Genomic DNA, 21759 nt, shown 5'->3' with positions numbered 1-21759 from the left:
CAAAATGAAACCCATTCTCTCTCTCACACACGTCAGCAGTTGAAGGGGTTTTTCGTTCCTCAAGGACTGTGAAGGGCCAAGTGACTCTACCTGACTTAAGTCCTCTGCTAACTCTGATAGGCATCATCTGTGAACACGTAAGCAGTTTAGTGGTTAGTATATCAGACGACATAATCCAAGTTTGGCGAATGTGTCCAAGGAAGCTAGTGTCCCCCTTTGCTCTCTTCCCTACCAAACAGATTTGGCAGACGTGAGCCACAGTCATGTCATCAGTAAGACAACAGCAGATGAGAGCAGCCTGAGTGTCCACCAGCCACTGAAGCACTGGGGGATCAGGGTGTCTCGGCCTGAGGCAGACCTCTGCAGCCAGCAACGACACACAGTGACAGTGATAAATGAGGAAAGGGGTCATTTTCTGAGTGCCAACCATCAGTGAGCTGTGATGCTGGGGCTTTTATACATATTATCTCATGGAAAATCTTTTTATGAAATAGTTACTTCCCCTTTACAAAGGAGAAAATGGGCTCGGAAAGGCTCCAGCACCTCCACGAGGCTAGTGTTCAAACTCAGGTCTGACTGCAGCCTCGCCTTTCTGTCTACAGCAAGTGGCTGTGTTGTGTGTGTGTTAGTTGCTCAATCATGTCTGACTCTTTGTGACCCCAAGGACTGTAGCCTGACAGGCTCCTCTGCCCATGGGGATTCTCCAGGCAAGAACACTGGAGTAGATTGCTATTTCCTCCTCCAGGGGATCTTCCCGACCCCAGGATCAAACCCAGGTCTCCCACACGCAGGCAGATTCTTTACCATCTGAGCCACCAGGGAAGCCGTATGTTAATACAAGCAAACATGGATCTAGAATAACGCAGGACGACATTTACTGAGCATTTACGATGTGCCGGGCACATGTGATTTAAGTTACATGTATGATTTAATTTCATCCGTATAAAAACTCCTTTAGAGAGAAAGAAACTGAGTCACAGGGAGATAAGAAACCTGCCCCAAGACAGAAGGTTAATTAAGGTTAAAGCTGAGGTGAACCCCGGAATCTGACTGCAGAGCCCCAGCTTATAAACTCTGCACTAATGCTGCCTTCCATGAAGTGATATAATGATTAAAAAAAGCAAAGTACTAAATAGAATGGGCTTCCTGGGTGGCTCAGTGGTAAAGAATCCACCTGCCAATGCATACGTGGGTTCCATCCCTGGGTCAGGAAGATCCCCTGGAGAAGGAAATGGAACCCACTCCGGTATTCTTGCCTGGGAAATCCCATGGACAGAGGAGCCTGGTGGGCTACAGTCCATGGTCTCGCAGAAGAGCTGTACATGACTTAGCGACTAAATGGAACACCCAGCTGAGCAGCTGTTTCCATGTGAGGCTGTCGCAGTCCTGAGGCCCTGCCTGAGCGCTCATCGCCGTCCAGGCTGGCTGCGCTCTGTCCATCTACCCACACATGCGGAGGGGCCTGCCATGCACCACAGGGCGGGGGGGTTTCTGGAGGCGACCCAACACCGGCCCGGTCCCAACCGTCCTCCCTGCAGGCCCCTCTGCCTGGTCAGCTCTCCCGGGGCTCTCCTCATGGATGCTCAGACGCTGGTGCTCAGGTCCCATCTCAGGAGAGGCCGTCTCTGGTTACACCAAAGTCACGCCTGCCCCCCTCCCCTGTTCTGTGCTGCCCCATGTCTGCCATCTGGGTTTTCAACTGCAGAGAAAGCGCCACGAGGGCCGGGACCGTGCCTGCCTTATCCCCAGAGCTTAGAAGGGCGTCCAGCAGAGGAAACTCTCGTGATTAGGTGCTGAGGGAAAAAATGTTCTCATTCTCAGTCTTTCTCCCTCCTGCACACTACTGGCAAAATTATCTTTCCACAAACCACAAATCCTGGCCCGACCTGCAATGCCGGAAAACCTCTGTGGCTCTTAGTTGTCAAATTCCCATCTGCTCACTTTGTCTTCAACACCCTGCCCAACCCGGGTCTAACCTCTTCTCCGAAACACCAGAGAGGCAGTGAATTTCAGCGGTTAAGATGAGGGCTAACATGGAACTCTGTCAATGTTATGGGACCGCCGGGGTGGGAGGGGAGTTTGGGGGAGGATGGAAACAGGTTTATCGTTGAGTTGCTCTGCTGTTCACCTCAAACTGCTGCAGCATGTTAATCAGCTATATACCAACACAAAATAAAAAGTCAGAAAAGAGCGTGGACTAAGAGTCCAGCTCTAGCACCTACTAATCTATGAGATAACTGAGCTGGGACAGATCTGGGCCTTGGTTTTCTCATCTGTTAAATGGTGCGATAATGTAGCACCCTATCAAAGGGCTGTGTGTGAGGATGAAATGAGTTATTAGATCAAAAGTACCGAGAGTCATTCCTGACATACGACACAGAATGTGACTTTCTCCTGCCACCAGCATGGGCCTCCGTCACATCCATCTGCTCCTCCCTCCCTGAACGGGACACGCACTTACACACCCCTGCCTTTTCCACCTGGGCTGTTTTGAAGTCTGCCACCGACTCACTATGACTACATATGTTTGTTATAATGTGAAGCTCCTTAGAGCAGACATCGCATCCTTAATTCTTTGTAAGGTATGGGACGCTGATTCACTTGATAAATGGTAAACCAGGGATCCTCACCTAAAACTAGTCGTTAGTTTGTCCTTTCACAAGAGTGTGAGGGGGGCCCTTTACAAGTTCACTCGGTTTCCTTTTCTGCTTGCTTCAGTGCTGACTTCTGAGAGTGACTGAAGGATGAGAGGGCTTTCTCCTCCCCAGCTCTGCAGGCCCCCATCTCCCACCCACTCCTTTCTCACCATCACTTATACTGATAATGCCATAAATACTGACGCTGGGGCAGTTAAAGTGATCCTCAAACACTACACAGAACACAGGGACTATTATTACTACTGCTAGTAATACTGACGGATCTTGCCTCCGCCAGCAATTACTGGCAGGAACTTGTCCAGTGACACGGAGACAACTGTTTTCTCCGTGTCCCCCAGACTCCGCCAGGGAGAAACGGAACTTCGCACGTTACGGACAACATATCAGCTCTCTCAACTAGAAATAAGTGGAAAATAAATGTCCAAGTTATAAATAAAAATGAGATTTGTGGGTAATTTGAAGTCTGGAATAGTCTGAGGGCTTAGGAGGTTTGGGCAGTTTCCCGAAGGGATTAGAATCTGATCAATTCAAGGATACTGGGTTCTCAGAAGCCCACGAAAAGCAGGTAGAAAAGCTGGTTTTCAACACATCACCTGGGGCAAGTCTCACATCTACAGAAGACACCTGCCTGCAGGGCCTAGATCCTTCCCCACCTGCACCATCCCAGTCTAGTCCCATCATATCACAGGCTGGTTAACCATTAATTACACTGTTTCTGGCTTACCAACAACCATCATATATCATGCTGTTTCAATAGGGAAATATATTCCCAATCTAAACAATTTACTTACTGAATACTTTTTGGAAAAGGTCTCACTCACAAGGTAGGGACTACACAGAGTGTGAATCAGTCCCCCCTGGGGAGGATCTGAGGAAGATCAAAGCAGTCATTCCTAAAGGAAATCAGTCCTGAATATTCATTGGAAGGACTGATGCTGAAGCTGAAACTTCAATACTTTGACCACCTTATGCGAAGAACTGACTCACTAGAAAAGACCCTGATGCTGGGAAAGATTGAAGGTGGGAGGAGAAGGGGACGACAGAGGATGATATGGTTGGATGGCATCACCCACTCGATGGACATGAGTTTGAGTAATCTCCAGGAGTTGGTGATGGACAAGGAGGCCTGGTGTGCTCCAGCCCATGGGGTTGCAAAGAACTGGACATGACTGAGTGACTGAACTGAACTGAACTGGGGAGGATTTGCAAAGCACTGTGTTCTAAGTGTTGTAGGAAAAAGAAGCCAACCTCTTTGAAATGAGTAATGTGGGCTACTTGGCCAAAGTCTCAGACCCAAGGCTGGTTCAGTTCAGTTCAGTTCAGTTCAGTTGCTCAGTCGTGTCTGACTCTTTGCGACCCCATGAATCGCAGCACGCCAGGCCTCCCTGTCCATCACCAACTCCCAGAGTTCACTCAGACTCATGTCCATCAAGTCAGTGATGCCATCCAGCCATCTCATCCTCTGTCGTCCCCTTCTCGTCCTGCCCCCAATCCCTCCCAGCATCAGAGTCTTTTCCAATGAGTCAACTCTTCGCATGAGGTGGCTAAAGTACTGGAGTTTCAGCTTTAGCATCATTCCTTCCAAAGAAATCCTAGGGCTGATCTCCTTCAGAATGGACTGGTTGGATCTCCTTGCAGTCCAAGGGACTCTCAAGAGTCTTCTCCAACACCACAGTTCAAAAGCATCAATTCTTTGGCGCTCAGCCTTCTTCACAGTCCAACTCTTACATCCATACATGACCACAGGAAAAACCATAGCCTTGACTAGATGGACCTTAGTCGGCAAAGTAATGTCTCTGCTTTTGAATATGCTATCTAAGCAATGACAAATAGAAAGGAAACAAGGAGGTGAGATGAGAAATGGAAGCAACCAGAGGCTGAGGGGCTGGGGTCAGACACAGCAGGGTGTGAGACCTGGCTCTGGGGAGCAACCCACTTGTCGGTCGGCTCTTCCCCAGCATCCCTGGGCCGGCTCGTAGACACTGTCCCCTCCCTCGGAGGGCCTTCCTGAACCACCCACTGAGAAACAGCCTCGCCCTCAGCCTGCAGTGTTCCCTCTCCCCGCGGCACTCACCGCTGTCGGAAACTGCCTGCTGCTCCTTTACTGTCAGTCTCTCCCTAAAAGAGCATGACCTCCCCGAGGAGTTGCACTCGTATCTCGCGTGCGAGCACACACCCGGCCTAGTGCAGTGTGTGGCACAGGGAGACACAGGACGCACGCATGTCTGCTGAGCAGACAGGGCGGCACTATGAGGATCCGTGATGGAATAAAGGAGTAAGTGTTCCATCCACCTACCTACGCATCTACCCACCCACCCATGTACCAACCTACGGATGATGGAACAGCATCGCTATACAGCAGCTCTTGATGAATATTCTAGAAGAAGCAGAACAGAGGCTGATTCTGCTATCAATCAGCAAGTGTTTACTGAACAACTGGAGAAACCAGGAGCGTATGACATGGTCCTTTCAGGCGGTGGAACAAAAGTCAGCTCAAGATTGACAGCAGCTTGAATGCTTACTTAAAGTCTGTAAATAGATGTCTTCAGTCAATGTTTGGAATTTATAGAGAACCCCTAGAGTCATGACATTAAAAGAGCTTGCTCCTTGGAAGGAAAGCTATGACAAACCTAGACAGTGTAAAAAGCAGAGACATCACTTTGCTGACAAAGGTCCATCTAGTCAAGGCTATGGTTTTTCCAGTAGTCATGTATGGATGAGAGAGCTGGACCATAAAGAAGGCTGAGCACCGAAGAATTGATGCTTTTGAACTGTGGTATTGGAGAAGATGCTTGAGAGTCCCTTAGACTGCAAGGAGATCCAACCAGTCCATTCTGAAGGAAATCAACCCTGAATATTCACTGGAATGACTGATGCTGAAGATGAAGCTCCAATACTTTGAGCACCTGATGCAAAGAGCGACTCATTGGAAAAGACCCTGATGATGGAAAAGACTAAGGGCAGGAGGGGAAGGGGGCGACAGAGGATGAGATGGTTGGATGGCATCACTGACTCAATGGGCATGAGTCTGAGCAAGCTCCAGGAGATGGTGAAGGGCAGAGGAGCCTGGCGTGCTGCAGTCCACAGGGTCGCAAAGGGTTGGACACGCCTGAGCGACTGAGCAGCAGCAGTCTGCAGTCCGCCTGACACTAAGCCGATGCTGATGATGTGCTCAGAGCAGAGGACGGCTCTGCACCTTCTCCCACAGAGTCGACGGAAGGCTCAGGTCCAGCTCTCCTCACAGGGAAGCAGGGTCAGGGAGGCGCCCAGACAGAGGCCCCCTCCCCACACGTTCCTCCTGGACGCAGCCCCACCATGCTGGCCCTTTGGCCTTTGCTGACAGGCAGAGAGGCTGCCATGAGATGCTGGAAGCAACTGAGACCAAGGCTATTTCACCTGCCTTCTCACCCGTGCTGCATGACAGCTGTGGTCACACACACACATTTTGGGAACAAGACTGAAGAGCGAGACCTTTCGCGTCTCTGTGAGCACGGTGTCTCCATGAAATCTTCTCTGTACAGGGATTCAGAGAATGAGTCAGCTGCCTCTGCAGTGTTTGAGCATAGACTTCTTCGATTCATACTTAAAAGTGGGTAAAGAGAATATTTAAGATAGTGGTTTTCAAACTACCACTTAAGAGACAAACTACTTTTCTGAAGATGGAGTTATACACAAATCCTTAACACATTAAACAGATAGCTGGGGGCTCCTGGGGCCAAGGCTACAGTGAGGGGCCAGGCTCTGCCCTCTAGGCCTCCCCTTCCCCGATACCTCTGAGGAGCACAGCTGGCTTTAGGGGAAAGGAAGTTAATATTTAGATAAATAAGTAGATGAATGGAGAATGAGGGAGAAAGGTTTCCTTAACATGAGGAAAGGTGGAGTGGCCAAGTCACCACTTTGCACCCATCGTAGTAAAGACTGTTTCCAGCAAGAATCATCAGTGGAAATTCACCCTCGGAGGGAAAGTTTGGTGAGAAATAGGATACTGGCCTGACCTTCAAATGTCTCCCCAGTTTGCTTAGACGGGAGAAAACACTGCTTATCCTCAGGGCACCAACATCACTGGTCTGCAGACTGCAAATATGTGAGCATCATACGAGACAAAGGGAGGCTGAGGAAACATTACAAATTAAAAGATCAAAGAGATGGCATCTAAATACATGATGCGATTCCTGACGGGATCATGTACTTGAGGGTAAAATATTAGAGAGGGCACTATTGGGACAACCGACAACATTAGAATGAAGCTCGTCAGTTTGATAGAAGTGACGCACCGTTGCCATTTGGCTCCTGCACTGTGGTTCTGCGAGAGGGCGCCCTGTTCTTAGGACACACACACTGAAGTACTGGGCCTGAACGGGATGCGGCATGTGTGCCCGACTCCCTGACCGCTCAGGGGAACACGCGTCATGCGGCGTATTACGTGCAGAGAGGGAGCAGTGGTTCTCAAAGTGGGGTCCCTGGAGGAGCATCCGCATCACCAGGAACAGGAGAGAAATACAGACTTTGGGGCCCCGCTCCAGACCTCCCAAATCGGCTGTCTTGTCTGTTCTGACAGGCCCTCCAGGGGGTTCTGCTGTCAACTTCTGAACATCACTGATACACAAGTGTTGTGAGTCATTTCTGGGGAAAGGGTATGGCTTTCTGGATGATTACTGAAACTTATCTGTACTCTGAAAGTGTTTCAAAATAATAATTAACAATAACAACAACAGAGGGTTAGCCTATGCAGAGATGTGAAAAGGAAGAGACCCCGGGGGCAAGAGGCAGATCGCAGGGTTCCTGCAGAGACCTTCACAGAGGTGCTGGGACCAGAGCCTCTGTTGCCAGCGAGGGGCGGGGGGTCGGGTCGCTCGGTCTTCCAGCAACAAATCTCCTCCCGGCAGGAAGTGCAGCATGAAACCCTCTAACCTGAGTAGGAGAGCCCGGCGATCTCTGTAAACAGGTCTTCTTCAGAAAAGCTTTCGGGGAGCATGAGGAAAGCCACGGTCACAGCACTCTTCAGGTTTTGATCCAGGGCTGAGCGGAGGGCGACATCCTCATTCATCGCCACGATCTTCACCTGGAAAAGCAGGACGTTCAGAAGACTTCCTGAAGTGGGGCACTGCCCAACCTGGCTGTTACTACATGCACTGGAGCTGTCCAAAACCCTCAGCCCTGAAGATACTGCAGTGTTAGGCCAGTTGACATGAAATAGTTACTAATCTAATTCTGGAGTCTCCTGTTTTAAGCCCAAATCAGAGAACTCACGACATAGGAAAAAAAAACAAAATATTTTTTCTAAATGAGGAAACCACATGAGTTTTGAAAAAGAAGTCAGTACAAAATGGAATAAATGACCTTTGGGAAATTGAGAATTTTATTTTTTAATTTCATTGTTCTTCACTTAATTTTATGGTGGACAAAGGCATTTTACTTCTTTATTCAGAACTCATCCCTGTTCTTATCTAACCTGAGCAGGCCATGCTCTATTTTGAACTGATTTGAACCTGACTAAGGAAAAAGGAAAGAAAACTAGCTAGAAGAAACTGCTGTCTTTGACGTTCCCCGCCCATCAGGACGCAAACTGCTCCAGTGTGTCTGACTGGGTGTAAAGCCTGCACTGAAGTCAACAGCTTGTGCTCAAGCCCTGTCTCTGCCTCTCACTGCCTCTGTGACTATGGGTACTATTCTTTACCAGTAAAGTGGGGTTAATAACTGAACCAGGCTTACGAGGTTGCTGGGAAGATTCAGTGAGAGCCCGCAGCTGAAGGGAGCTTCCCTGTGTGTCTCCTGGTGCACAGAGCACGCGCTTCTCTGAGCCGGGGCTTCTCATCTTTATGAGATCAGAGTCTCCTGCAGGGCTTGTTCGAACACCCATTATTAGGCCCATCCCCAGAGACTCTGACTCGGCAGGCCGGGGTACATTTCTGCCAGGTTCCCAGGTGACGCTGATGCTGCTCCAGGGGCCTCATGTGGGCACACTGCTCTAAGTCATGAGCTTAGAACCAGAACTGCCACGTTGCTCTTTGTAGCGACTGTGCCAGTGTGCACTCCCGACACGACTGTGGACCATCATGCTGCGTCTGACTGACTTTCTAAGCAAGCAGTGGGTCTAGAAATCCCTCCTGAGGACACTCATGTGTCTGAAATGCAGCCGCCGTCTCTGAACCATTTAGTGTTGTAACCAAACTCTCCTTGTGTTCCAGAAAGTAGGGTTTAGACTGCCTTTTATTTATCAAACACAGATCATTTCTGGCAAAATTCAGACTATACATAAAAACCACAAACAGTATGACAAACTCCAAATCAAAACTGTATTAGATGGCAAGGAAAGACTGGAATGATGCACATCCCAAAGTACAGTTTCTTCTCCGTTTTTTTTATTAATTGTGAATAATAATATTAGAAGACTTAACTATTTTATAAATCAGGCTTAAGAACCTGACTGAAGAAAGACTGAAGGTAGGAGGAGAAGGGGATGACAGAAGATGAGATGGTCAGATGGCATTACTGACTTGATGGACATGAGTCTGAGCAAGCTCCAAGAGTTGGTGACGGACAGGGAAGTCTGGTGTGCTGCAGTCCATGGGGTCACAAGGAGTCAGACATGACTGAGCAACTGAACTGAACCGTAAAACCTGAATTCTACCTTTTACCTTTTGTCCTTATTTTTTTAAATGGAATATTTATAACATACAAAGCTTCATATGGTACATAAGCTACTTAATCCCATATTGCCTCCTCCCTCATAATTATAAGGACTTAATGGCCCTGAATTAAGCCTTGGAGCACTTGGCTGAGTGTGGAATTACGGCAAACATCTGCAGAAAGTCAAAGCAGGGAGCAGCCCAGGAGCATGGTCCAGACAGGAGAGCCATCCCTAACAGAACACTCACTCACTGGTTTTTGGAGTTGACCAGCAATGTCTAAGTTATTCCAGTTGAGGAGATCTTTGATCATAACACTGGTGCTAATAACTCCGTATTTGATAAGCTGGAAAAGAAAAGAAATGTGCATGAAAAAGAGCAAACTGCCATACTGACCCCTGTGCACGTGCAAAATATAAAGAACTAAATTTCTGACCAGGGCAGAAGCTTGATTTCCAAAGCCACTCAAAAACCACCTACCTTGTAAAAACACACATCTCCACAAAATCTTTCGCAATTAGTTTCCAAGACTGGAGAAGGAAATGGCAACCCACTCCAGTGTTCTTGCCTGGAGAATCCCAGGGATGGGGGAGCCTGGTGGGCTGCCGTCTATGGGGTCACACAGAGTCAGACACGACTGAAGCGACTTAGCAGCAGCAGCAACAGCAGTTTTCAAGACTGTCTGTTGCCTAAGGTATTCATGGTGCAATGACCACAGTTTTAACTCTGGCACTTGTGGTGTCAGAGGCAGAATGGCTCTTATAGGCTGTCTGGTCTTGGTCCTCAATGGACTGGAAATGTCAATAAAAACACTGGTCCTGCCAGAAATGTGGCACAGTTCACGCTCCTCATGTGAGAAATAAGAAACCTGATGCTCAGAGAGAATAAACAACGTGCCCGAGGTGGCACCCGGCGGAGCAGAGCCAAACCAGGTCCCTGAATTTCAGTCTGGGCTCCAGTGTTGTTTCATCGCAGAGAATGAGAAATTTTCCTCAAAGTTTTCACTGACATCCTTCACATGGTGAATTTCTCTTTCATGGCTGACTATTTCAAACGCCTCTAATTACAGTGCAACATGCAAACATAAAGCCTCTTTATCGGCTCTGAACACACGCAACTATGGTCAAGCTCACTTCAGTAGTAATTTGCACAAACCCTGAATGCAGTTGCTCCCGGTTACAAAACCCCATTTGCTTCAACAGATATCTTTAGACTCACTTCACTGAACTTCAGTATCCAAGCAGCCTTCGCAGGCTGCAAATATCTAAAAAGTAGCTAAAGAATTTCAATTAAAAAGTACAGTCCCTTTGGCACACAGTTACACCCAAACATTTGGTTACTGGAGCCTGTAATACTGTTTGAAACTACTAATTAGAGGTCGGCTCAGCATAACATTAATAATGGAGAAAGCATAGAGCTCCGAGCTCCATGACTAGCATTGATGTGCAGGGCTGGGCTGAATGACCGCCTTCCCCCAGCTCCGGCCACCACACTGCAGAGCCCTTCTTGCCACAGGCGCCTAACAGCTGGGAGGAAGGACCGGACGGCAACCAGAAAAGCAAACGTCCGGCCCAAAGGCGATGCAGACATCACCAACCACAGCGCTCATCCCTGCCTTGCTCAGATACACCTGCAAAATCTTACTCAAGTCGGTACTCCAGCCTCCTGCCTTTCGAAGTGTGGTCCACCGCCTAGCAGCATCAGCGTCACAGATCCTCAGGTGACCCGTCTGCCCAGGGAAGGGTGACGGCCCTGAGCTCTCTGGGGCCTGGTGCAGTGCCGGCAGAGCAGTCACCCTCTGCCTGGCTGACTCTAGGAGGCCCGACTTAGTTCCCACTGGTCCTCTCACACTGGGGTCATGCCGGGTTCCTGGCCATCCTCTTAGAGCCTGGACTCCTCATTGGAATGACTACTGGGCAGGGTCCCCACAGTCAGACAACCCTCCGCTGGGATCCAGGGTGCTCACCTGCCCTCCAACATCTGTCATCAAATTCCGCCCAACTGGTGGCACCGAGGGGTTTCTCCCACTGGGCACGACAGGCTTCCAACTACCTACGATCCCCTCTTCACTTCCAACTTCTCCCTGGGAGTGTGTGCCTCTCCGTATAAATAAGATTAATTTCCACCCTGATTTGCAATGGGTCTGCCCATCCCTCCCACTGACCAAACCAGTGGTTCTCAAGGTGTGCTCTAGATGGGCAGCATCAGCATCATTTGAAAGCTTGTTAGAAATGCAAATCCAGGGGGCTGGGGAAGGTGGGGAAAACTGAGAGAGACGCAGTGAAATGTACACCATCCTGTGTGCAAGAGACAGCTAACGGGGAGTGGCTGTTCAATACAGGGAGCTCGCCTGACGCTCGGCAACAGCTCAGAGCGGTGGGATGGGGTGGGCAGTATGTTCAAGATGGAGGGGACGTATGTATACCCACGGCTAATTCATGCTGATGTATGGCAGAAACCAACACATCAGTGTAAAGCAATTATCTTCCAATTAAAAACAAATAAAGAAATGAAGAAATGCAAATCCTTGCTGCTGAGAGAGTAAACCTTAAAAGTTCTCATCATCAATAAAAGAAAACCAACTATGTCCTGTGATGGGTGTTAACTAGACTCACTGGTTATCAGCCCGCAGTAAGATCACTCATTCCGCCACACACAGCACAGTGGTACAGGACAATCACCTCTCAATGTGCGAAACAGGCAAAGCCTCACACCCTGTCCCAGACCCACTGATTCAGGAACTCCGGGGGTGGGACCTGCCATCTGCACGCCTGACAGGCGCTCCGGGGGCTCCTGAGGCACACTGCAACTTGAGACCAAGAGACATTTGCGGTGGTTCAGTCTCTAAGCTGTGTCCGATTCTTTGTGACCCCATGGACTGCAGCACATCAGGCTTCCCTGTCCTTTACTATCTCCTGAAATTTGACTCCAGAGTCAAACTCATGTCCATGGAGTCGGTGATGCAGTCTATCCATCTCATCCTCTGCCGCCCCCTATTTTTCCCAGCCAAAAAACACCTGGCCAAAGGCAACAAATAAAACACAGTCACATTCATCACCTACATCTGGCAAAAGTGTGAGCAGTTCCTGACGGTAAGAACACACATATTTAGCTGGGATTCTAAGAATAAAGGTTAATAGCCACCGAAGTTAAGACAGAGGCCCGAAGTCACTCACCTTCTCGTCACACATAATCACTGGTGCAGTGATTATTCTGGACAGCAGTGAGAATCCTTGGTCCCAATACTTTTTTTTTTTTTTTTCAGTCGCTCAGTCGTGTCCGACTCTTTGTGACCCCATGGACCATACAGTCCCTGGAATTCTTCAGGCCAGAATACTGGCATGGGTAGCCTTTCCCTTGTCCAGGGGATCTTCTGAACCCAGGTCTCCCGCACTGCAGGAGGATTCTTAACCATCTGAGCCACAAGGGAAGCCCAAGAATACTGAAGTGGGTAGCCTATCCCTTCTCCAGGGGATCTTCCCGACCCAGGAATAGAACTGGGGTCTCCTGCATTGCAGGCAGATTCTTTACCAGCCCAATACTTTAAGAGTAATGGTTACAATTTTTCTTCAGGTTCTTTGAATGCCATGCGACAGGGTCTCAACTGTGAACATGAAGTGCAACATGAGATTCTAGGAGGTGAAGAAAAGAGGATTTTTAGTTTTAACTCCTAGAAAGACAGCGAGACAGAGTTGAAAGCTCTAAGACTCCACGTTGCTGTGATTAACAGCAGACTCAGGGTCAGAAACTTAAGCAAACCTCTGGAACCAGGTTGAGCTTCACTTTTGTCAACTCACGTAACAGTAATGCTGACTGAAGTAATGTTCCAGCCCTCTTTTAAATACTTTCTGTATTATACATACAGTAACTCTTTTTATTCTCAAAACAATCCTACAAGGTAGATACCATTATTATCCCATTTCTACAAGAAAGGAAACCATGGCGCAGAGTAAGCTCCCTGCCCAAGGACACATGGTTAATGAATGACAGACACACTCTGGCTCCAAATTCTGGGCTAGACAACTTTGCTACACTGTCTTCCATCTAAATCTAGTTAAATGTGCTCCACTTTTCTCCAGATCAGATAACACCATGTGGACAAGCTCTATAAAGCATTATGCAAAGGGAAATAATTTATTTTAACTTCACCCATTAGCCAACCTCTCCCTGATCATCTACGACGAGCTCTGATGGGTCCTGAGATAGAGGTAAAGAGCTCAAGGTCAACTGGGGGGAAAAGACAGATTATTAGCCAAAGGACTTGCTAGGGGAATTTCACTCAGAATGGGGTCACAGAGGAAGGAGGAATTTTCCTATAAGACGACACTCTTCAAGACTCTGGTAAGTCTGAGTCTTCAAGAATGCACAACAGTTAAGCAGATTTGGTGAAGCGTTAGGCAAGCCCTGAGGAAGGGGGTCGGGGGAGTCCTGTTAGATGAAAACACTCTTGTGGAGGAGATGAGAGCTGGGCATGTTCTGGGAGCTGCGTCTAGGTCGGTAGGGCTGGATGGGATGCAGGTATAGAGTGGTGGGAGATGGACCAAAGAGGGAGACTGGCTGCCACGGTAAGAAATGCTCCCGCAGCAGAAAGGGAGGGCAGACAAAGGGTGCACCACCAACATGGGGCTGCCTGCCAGTAACCAGGGCACCGAGACAGGGACTCATCTGGGACAGACGCAGGTGCTGGAATCTACTTGTGAACTTGCAGGGAACGAGGGTGAGGGAAAAGGAAAGACCTTTTCTTGGAGGGAATTCCAGCTCTGCTCAAAGGAAAATCTTCACAGGAAAATGAAGAGATGACTACAGAATCAGGATGCTCTGAGTTTCCTACAAAATAGTGGTGATAGTTAAGAATTTGAGTGGACATGTTCTTAAAAATTTTCATGTTAATGTATGTTGGAAGAAAATAACCTATTATAATCTATAATTTCCTGTGTACCCCAAATGTATCATTTCTCATATGTTGTCAATTTAAAGAACAGTTCCGTTCAGTCCAGTCACTCAGTCATGTCCGACTCTTTGCAACCCCATGAACTGCAGCACGCCAGGCCTCCCTGTCCATCACCAACTCCCAGAGTTCACCCAAACTCATGTGCATTGAGTTGGTGATGCCATCCAGCCATCTCATTCTCTCTCATCCCCTTCTTCTCCTGCCCATAATCTCTCCCAGTATCAGGGTCTTTTCCAATGAGTCATCTCTTCGCATGAGGTAGCCAAAGTATTGGCATTTCAGGCTCAGCATCAGTCCTTCCAATGAACACCAAGGACTGATCTCCTTTAGGATGGACTGGTTGGACCTCCTTGCAGTCCAAGGGACTCTCAAGAGTCTTCTCCAACACCATAGTTCAAAAGCATCAATTCTTTGGCACTCAGCTTTCTTCACAGTCCAACTCTCACTTCCATACACAACCACTGGAAAAACCATAGCAATGACTAGACGGACCTTTGTTGCCAAAGTAATGTCTCTGCTTTTCAGTATGCTATCTAGGTTGGTCATAACTTTCCTTCCAAGGAGTAAGCGTCTTTTAATTTCATGGCTGAAGTCACCATCTGCAGTGATTTTGGAGCCCCCCAAAATAAAGTCTGACACTGTTTCCCATCTATTTCCCATGAAGTGATGGGACCAGATGCCATGATCTTCGTTTTCTGAATGTTGAGCTTTAAGTCAACTTTTTCACTCTCCTCTTTCATCAAGAGGCTTTTAGTTCCTCTTCACTTTCTGCCATAAGGGTGGTGTTATCTGCATATATGAGGTTATTGATATTTCTCCTGGCAATCTTGATTCCAGCTTGTGCTTCTTCCAGCCCAGCATTTCTCATGATGTACTCTGCATAGAAGTTAAATAAGCAGGGTGACAATATACAGCTTTGACGTACTCCTTTTCCTATTCGGAGCCAGTCTGTTATTCCATGTACTCCTTAAATTAGGGGGCTTCCCAGGTGGCTCAGTGGTAAAGAATCTGCCTGCCAACGCAGGAGACTCATAAATGAGGGTTTAATCTCTAGGTCAGGAAGATCCCCTGGAGGAAGAAATGGCCATCCACTCCGGTATTCTTGCCTGGAGAATTCCATGACCAGAGAAGCCAGGTGGGCTACAGTCCATGGAGTTGCAAAGAGCTGGAAAAGACTGAGCAACTGAGCACAATAAAATACAAATAAGCACATTACTTAAATACTAGTATAGGTTGTAAATAGCAAATTCAAGGCACGGTATAGATGGCCTCACCAGGAAGTGAACAGGCGAAGATTAACTGAAAGATTACAGTCAGGTGTCCAAAGCCAAGAGGCCCTAGTGCAGACAGCACATGACCATTTCCTTTATTAAAAAAACAAAAACAAAACCAGTCCAGAACATGAGCTGCATGTACAGAAAACATCTCTATCTAGACTCTTGCTCCTTTACCTTAATTCAGCAAGAGCTCAAAAGCCTTGTCAAAGTCAATCAAAAGCCTCACTAAACAGAAAATATATGTCTGCCATCTTTGATGTCTTAAATTTTGACTCCACCTTGGAGGCAAACTTGTTTTCCCCCACTTGCAGAAAAAAAAAAAATCTGCAATCACAAGGAAAACTGTACCCTCACTGCTGTTATACTCAGCCAATTCTGAAGAGTAACAATGTCTTGCCCTAAAGAGACTTGGTAAATGTCCTGGGTCGGAGCAAATATACTGCTCACCCACTAACTCTCCCTGTTAGTTCAATCAGTTCAATCACTCAGTCAAGTCCAACTCCTTGCAACCCCATGGACTGCAGCATGCCAGGTTTCCCTGTCCATCACCAACTCCTGGAGCTTGCTCAGACTCATGTCCATCGAGTCAGTGATGCCATCCAACCATCTCATCCTCTGTCGCCCCCTTCTCCTCCTGCCTTCAATGTTTCCCAGCATCAGGGTCTTTTCCAATGAGTCAGTTCTTCACATCAGATGGCCAAAGTATTGGAGCTTCAGCTTCAGTATCAGTCCTTCCAATGAATATTCAGGATTGATTTTCTTTAGGATTGACTGGCTGGATCTCCTTGCAGTCCAAGGGACTCTCAACAGTCTTCTCCAACACCACAGTTCAAAAGCATCAATTCTTCGGTGCTCAGCTTTCTTTGTAGTCAACTCTCACATCCATACGACTACTGGAAAAACCACAGCTTTGACTAGACAGACCTTTGTTGGCAAAGTAATGTCTGTGTTTTTTAATATACTGTCTAGGCTGGTCATAGCTTTTCCTCCAAGGAGCAAGTGTCTTTTAATTTCATGGCTGCAGTCATCATCTGCAGTGATTTTGGAACCTAAGAAAATAAAGCCTGTCCCTCTTTCTATTGTTTCTCCACCAATTTGCCATGAAGTGATGGGACTGAATGCTATGATCTTCCTTTTTTGAATGCTGAGTTTTAAGCCAGCTTTTCACCCTCCTCTTTCACCTTCATCAAGAGGCTCTTTAGTTCCTCTTTGCCTTCTGCCATAAGGGTGGTGTCATCTGCATATCTGAGGTTATTTATATTACTCCCGGCAATCTTGATTCCAGCTTGTGCTTCATCCGGCCTGGCATTTCACATGATGTACTCTGCATATAAGTTAAATAAGCAGGGTGACAATACACACCCTAGATGTACTCCTTTCCCAATTTTGAATCAGTTGTTACATGTTTGATTCTAACTGTTGCCTCTTGACTTGCATACAGGTTTCAGATTTAGTTAGCGCAAGTGCAAAGTTGCTCAGTCGTGTCAGTCTTTGTGACCTGCCATGGACTGTAGCCTGTCAGGCTCCTCTGTCCATGGAACTCCCCAGGCCAGGATACTGGATTGGGTACCTGTTCCCTTCTCCAAGGGATCCCAACCCAGAGACTGAACCAAAGACTCTGGCATTGCAGGCTATTTCTTTACTGTCTGAGCCACCAGGGAAGCCCAAGAATACTGGAGGGGGAAGCCTATCCCTTTTCCAGGGGATCTCCAAGAGCCAGGAATCAAACCAGGGTCTCCTGCATTGCAGACAGATTCTTTACCAGCTGAGCGACCAGGGAAGCCCTTGCTATTTGTTAAAGTCACTGCAAATGCCCTAACTCTACCGTCCGTCCATCAGCTTCCCCAAGTCAGGAGAACCACTTTGTATTTTCTCCTACAGCCAGAGACGTAACCCTCAAGCTTGGCTGCGAAACAGAATCACCTGGGACTGGGAAGTTTTTTAAATTCCTAAAGCCCCGGCTCATCCCAGACTAATTAAATCTGAATCTCTGCAACTGGAACCCAGATTATCCGTTTTTTTGTTTGTTTGTTTGTTTGTTTTTAAGCTTTCCAGTAAACTTGAGAACACTGAACGAGGACCTGGCCACTTTTTTTTTTTTTTTTCTGTCTTGTCCCAGCACCAGCTCTTCCCTCCACATAACTGCATCTCCCGCTCTTGGATCCAAGCGGACTCCCACGTGTCCTTCGAAGCTCAGCTCACGCTGCCGCTCTGCTAAGAGCCCTTTCGTAGGGTTTGTATCAGGACTTAGCGAGTTGGTACGGGGATGCGCAGAGCGGCCCGGCAGCTCCAGGGCTCGGGAGGGACCGAAGGCAAAGGGACCTCCCGGGCTCACCTTCTAGTCTGAGCTGGGCCCCGCCTGGCGGTACACCCCCGAGCCGTAGGCGAAAGCCAGGCTCAGCTCCTCGGGGAAGTGAGACAGGATCTTGCGGAAGGCCACCCCGGAGCTCTGCAGCGCCTGCAGCGCCATGGGGCCAGGGTCACCCAGGGCCCCCCGGAGGACAGCGGGCGGGACCGGGAACCCGCTCGGGGTGCGAGAGGAAAGCCGGGGACTCGCCCGGACGGAAGAAGGCTGGGGCCGGGGGGCGAGGTGAGGGGGGCTCGCAAGGACTCGGGGCGGCAGGTCAGTCAGACACGAAGTCTGTCAGACACGAAATCAGTGAGTCAGGCGGAAAGCAACCGGGACACAACCGAGTAGGCGACGTCCTGCCGCTCAGGAGGCCACGCGGACCACGCCTCCCGCGCGCACACGTGCTCCGAAGGCGGAAGAGCAAGAGCAGGCGCCCTCCCGCGAGTGGGGAACGCCAGGCCTCTGCAGAGCCCCCTAGTGGTCGGAGGAGCGCGTTGCAGGCTGGCCGCCTGGGATTATGATTTGGACATGGGAACGGGAGAGTGACTGCTGATTGAACGGCCTTTGAGGCTTAAAAGGCTTGTTTGAGGCTTGTTCTCGCCTCAAACCTCATTTTCATAAATGACTATGAAATCACGTCTGTAGTATTGCAGGAGATCTTTTGGATGAGGTGAAATTCACATAACGTAAACTTGTACTCGTTACAATTTAGTGCATTTATTGCGTTCACAATGTTATGCAACCGTTGCTTCTATTCAGCTCTGAAACTGCAAATTTTGAAGCTTTAGGGAAACACAAGTAAGGTTAAAATCACCCCAAATCCCATCATCCAGAGACTATCACTGTTCAGATTTGGCTGTGCTTTCTTCCCATTAAAATCGTCTCCAAATTCTATGATGGGTAGGAAAGTGCTTCATAAGTGGTAAAACAAACAACACCCCCCCCCAAAAAAAACCCACACCAAGGTTCTCTGATATTTGTATTTAATTTTAAGGGTGAGGAAGAGTCTTTTCCCCTTTGCCTTATGGATTCAGCTCACCAAGGGGCACATGAAATGCAGTTTCTGATGGAAATGGGATCCTAGGTAAGAGCTCACCTCTTCGTGAATAATTAGAGAAACTTGTGGGGCTTCCCTGGTGGCTCAGTGGTTACAGAATCTGCCTGCCAGTGCAAGAGGCGCAGGGGATGTGGGTTTGAACCCTGGATCAGGAAGATCCCCTAGAGGAGGAAATGGCAACCCACTCCAGCATTCTTGCCGAGAAAATTCCATGGACAGAGAAGCCTGGCGGGCTACAGTCCACGGGGTCTCAAAGAGTTGAACAGGACAGAGCGACAGAATAAAACACACACACACACACACACACACACACACACACACACACACAGAAACTTGCTCCGGGACTCGGGACTCGGGGCCCTTCAGGATGTAGTCTGAATTCCTGGACAGGGACTTTTCAGATATGCTCCCCTCCTCCCCTGATGAGCCCGGCCTCTCAAGGATAACAGAAGTAGTAACAGCTAAATTGGGGTTTGGCTAAACGCCGTAGATGCGTTTCTCTGCATTTTTCATTGCGTTCCTCCTGCAGCCTTGTGGGAGGAGGTGATGCCTTCATTTCGCGGATGAGGCAGCCAAACGTTCCAGCAAGCGACGTGCTGGGCATCACGTCAGCCTCAGCAAACCGGAATGAAAATCCGACTCCGTGTCCTCCAGTCCTGCTCTGCCCTTGAAGGGCTTTGGGCAGGGACCCGTCAGGCTCAAACCTCGGCCTGGACCGGAATGGAGGGAGACGGGCAGGGAGACCCCTTAGGAAGCTGTTACCAGAGCTCCCGGGGCCTTAAGTTGCCTGGCCTGGGGTGACAGAGGCAAGAATAGGGTGAATTCAACCAGGAAAAAGGTGACTGGGATTCAAACACGGCCTCACGCCCTGAGGTGGGTGCTGGGCTGTGAGGTGAGGAACAGGGCTGCCGCCCTGCAGGGGCTGGGGGGACGCAGGACGGAGGAGCAAACCCGGCCACACCGTGCAGGGGCGAGGCTGCGCGCCCAGGGCCCCGCAGGACCGAAGGCGGAGCGCCCGGCAGTCCCGCCTGCGCAGCAGAGACCGCGGAGACCCTCGGCGATGGCCGGAGAGCCGGGCCCAGCAGGACGGGCAGGAGTTCATCCGGGAGACGATGGAAGGGAGCCTCTACAAGGAAGAACCTGCGGAACGATAATAATCGGTGACGCTCATTTCTGTTCTATTCTCAAGCTCTCTCTGTGCTTTCCTCTTCATTCCAAAGACCCCTGGGGCAGGTTCTCTTAGACCATCCTTGTTCACAAAAGGAGACAGGCCACTTGAGAGGAGAAGCAAATCTTCCCAAGCCCCACAGTGAGGGCTTTCATTTTAAAATGAAAGCATACAAAATAAAAGCATACAATGGATACTTTTTTTGTAATTTGCTTTTTTTCCTTTAAAACATCAGTGGCAACTTTTCATGTCAGAATATCTCATTCCATTTATTAGCAAAATTTTCTAAAATATGGATATGCCAGCATTGTTTAAACATATTCATGATGATGGAAATAGATTATTTCTATATTTTTGTAAGTGCAAACTACACTACAGTGAACATTCTTGTACACAGACCTTGGATATGTGTTAAGTCTTGCTAAAAAGTAGATTTTGCGAAGGGAACTTGCTGGGTCAAGTGTCAGGACATTAACAAGTCCCCTCCAAAAAACTGGACCAATTCACACTCCCACCAAATGGGCTTCAGCTCTGGATATAAATAAAGATTCTGCAATGTTGCTGCATTTTTCTCCTTTGTGGGCTTTCACACATAATTATCAGTAATTTTCATTTTCATAAATACTTTCCTTCCTGATAATGCAAAATCACCAGCTGGAAAGTTCCATCACGTTCCTGTGTGCATTTCACCTCTCTCCAGAAAGAGCAAGAAGCCATGGAGCCAGAACACCTTCGTTTTCTTCAGCAGAAATCTCCCTCCTCCTAACAGCTCATCCACTTCTCTTTAAATGACCGTGGCTTGCTAAGTCAGAAGCTATTAAAAAGCCCCAGTGTTCCATACAATCACTTTAGGGTTCTATTGGAACTCTTATACCAAGGAAATAAAAGTGTTAGAGAGCCATTTAAAAATACAGATAAATGCCACTTGATTTGACTGAATGTTGGGCCTAGTTTTTCTGATTCATCCGGCTGTTGGCTTTGTACTCCTTAACAATGACCTTGTCAGGCTAGGTTTCACCAGGAGGATGTTTGCCTATTTCATTTTGTAAAAAGCCCCGTGAAATCTCTATAACTTTTATGCCTTGGTTTTTCTTATAATCAGTGTTTAAGTCAAGGACATAAAATGTTTGGTAAAAGAAAATCCGAGTTCTGTGATCCTTATAATTAATCCTCTTTTCAGCTGATCTACTGATGGAACTGGAGGAGAGGGGTCTTGATGACTGTGTCCTCAGAGGTGGTCACCCTGCCACATCCATCCCTTCTCAGCTGACTGACGTGTCCTAAGTGGGCCTGACTAACGGCATCTTTAGTGCCTCTTTAGCCTCTGATCAGAGGTGCTGAGGTACCATCTGGGCCCCAGTAGTTAAGAGCTGTGTGGCCTTGAGCCAGGCAGCTGAGCTCTCTGTACCTTCATTTCCTCATCTATAGAATGGGCATATGGATACGGCTCACCTTATAGGATTGTTGGGATGGCCAATGAAACAGTATCCAGGAAGCACTGAACAAGCACTCGGTAGTGTTCTGCATTGTGCTGAATTCTTAAGAGACGGAGTACAAGAGGAATTAAGAAGCATAATTATACCTAATATCTTTATGGCACTTAGCATTTCAAGCAAAGAACTTTTCCAGACATAGCTTTATTTAAGGCTTAAAACAAATCCTGGGAAATG

The 21759-nt window shown here is 48.2% G+C and overlaps 1 pseudogene; it reads right to left on the bottom strand.

The window, feature by feature from the left end:
* LOC114109355 (phosphatidate cytidylyltransferase, mitochondrial-like) overlaps positions 1–18248 on the bottom strand; it is a 40231-nt pseudogene extending 21983 nt beyond the window's left edge.
* Positions 18249–21759: the final 3511 nt, after the last annotated feature.

This window comes from Ovis aries, chromosome 19, assembly GCF_016772045.2.
Source record: "Ovis aries strain OAR_USU_Benz2616 breed Rambouillet chromosome 19, ARS-UI_Ramb_v3.0, whole genome shotgun sequence".
In the NCBI taxonomy this organism is placed as follows: Eukaryota; Metazoa; Chordata; class Mammalia; order Artiodactyla; family Bovidae; genus Ovis; species Ovis aries.
The sequence above is the reverse complement of the archived record's forward strand: the minus strand, read 5'-3'. Positions and strand labels throughout refer to the sequence as shown.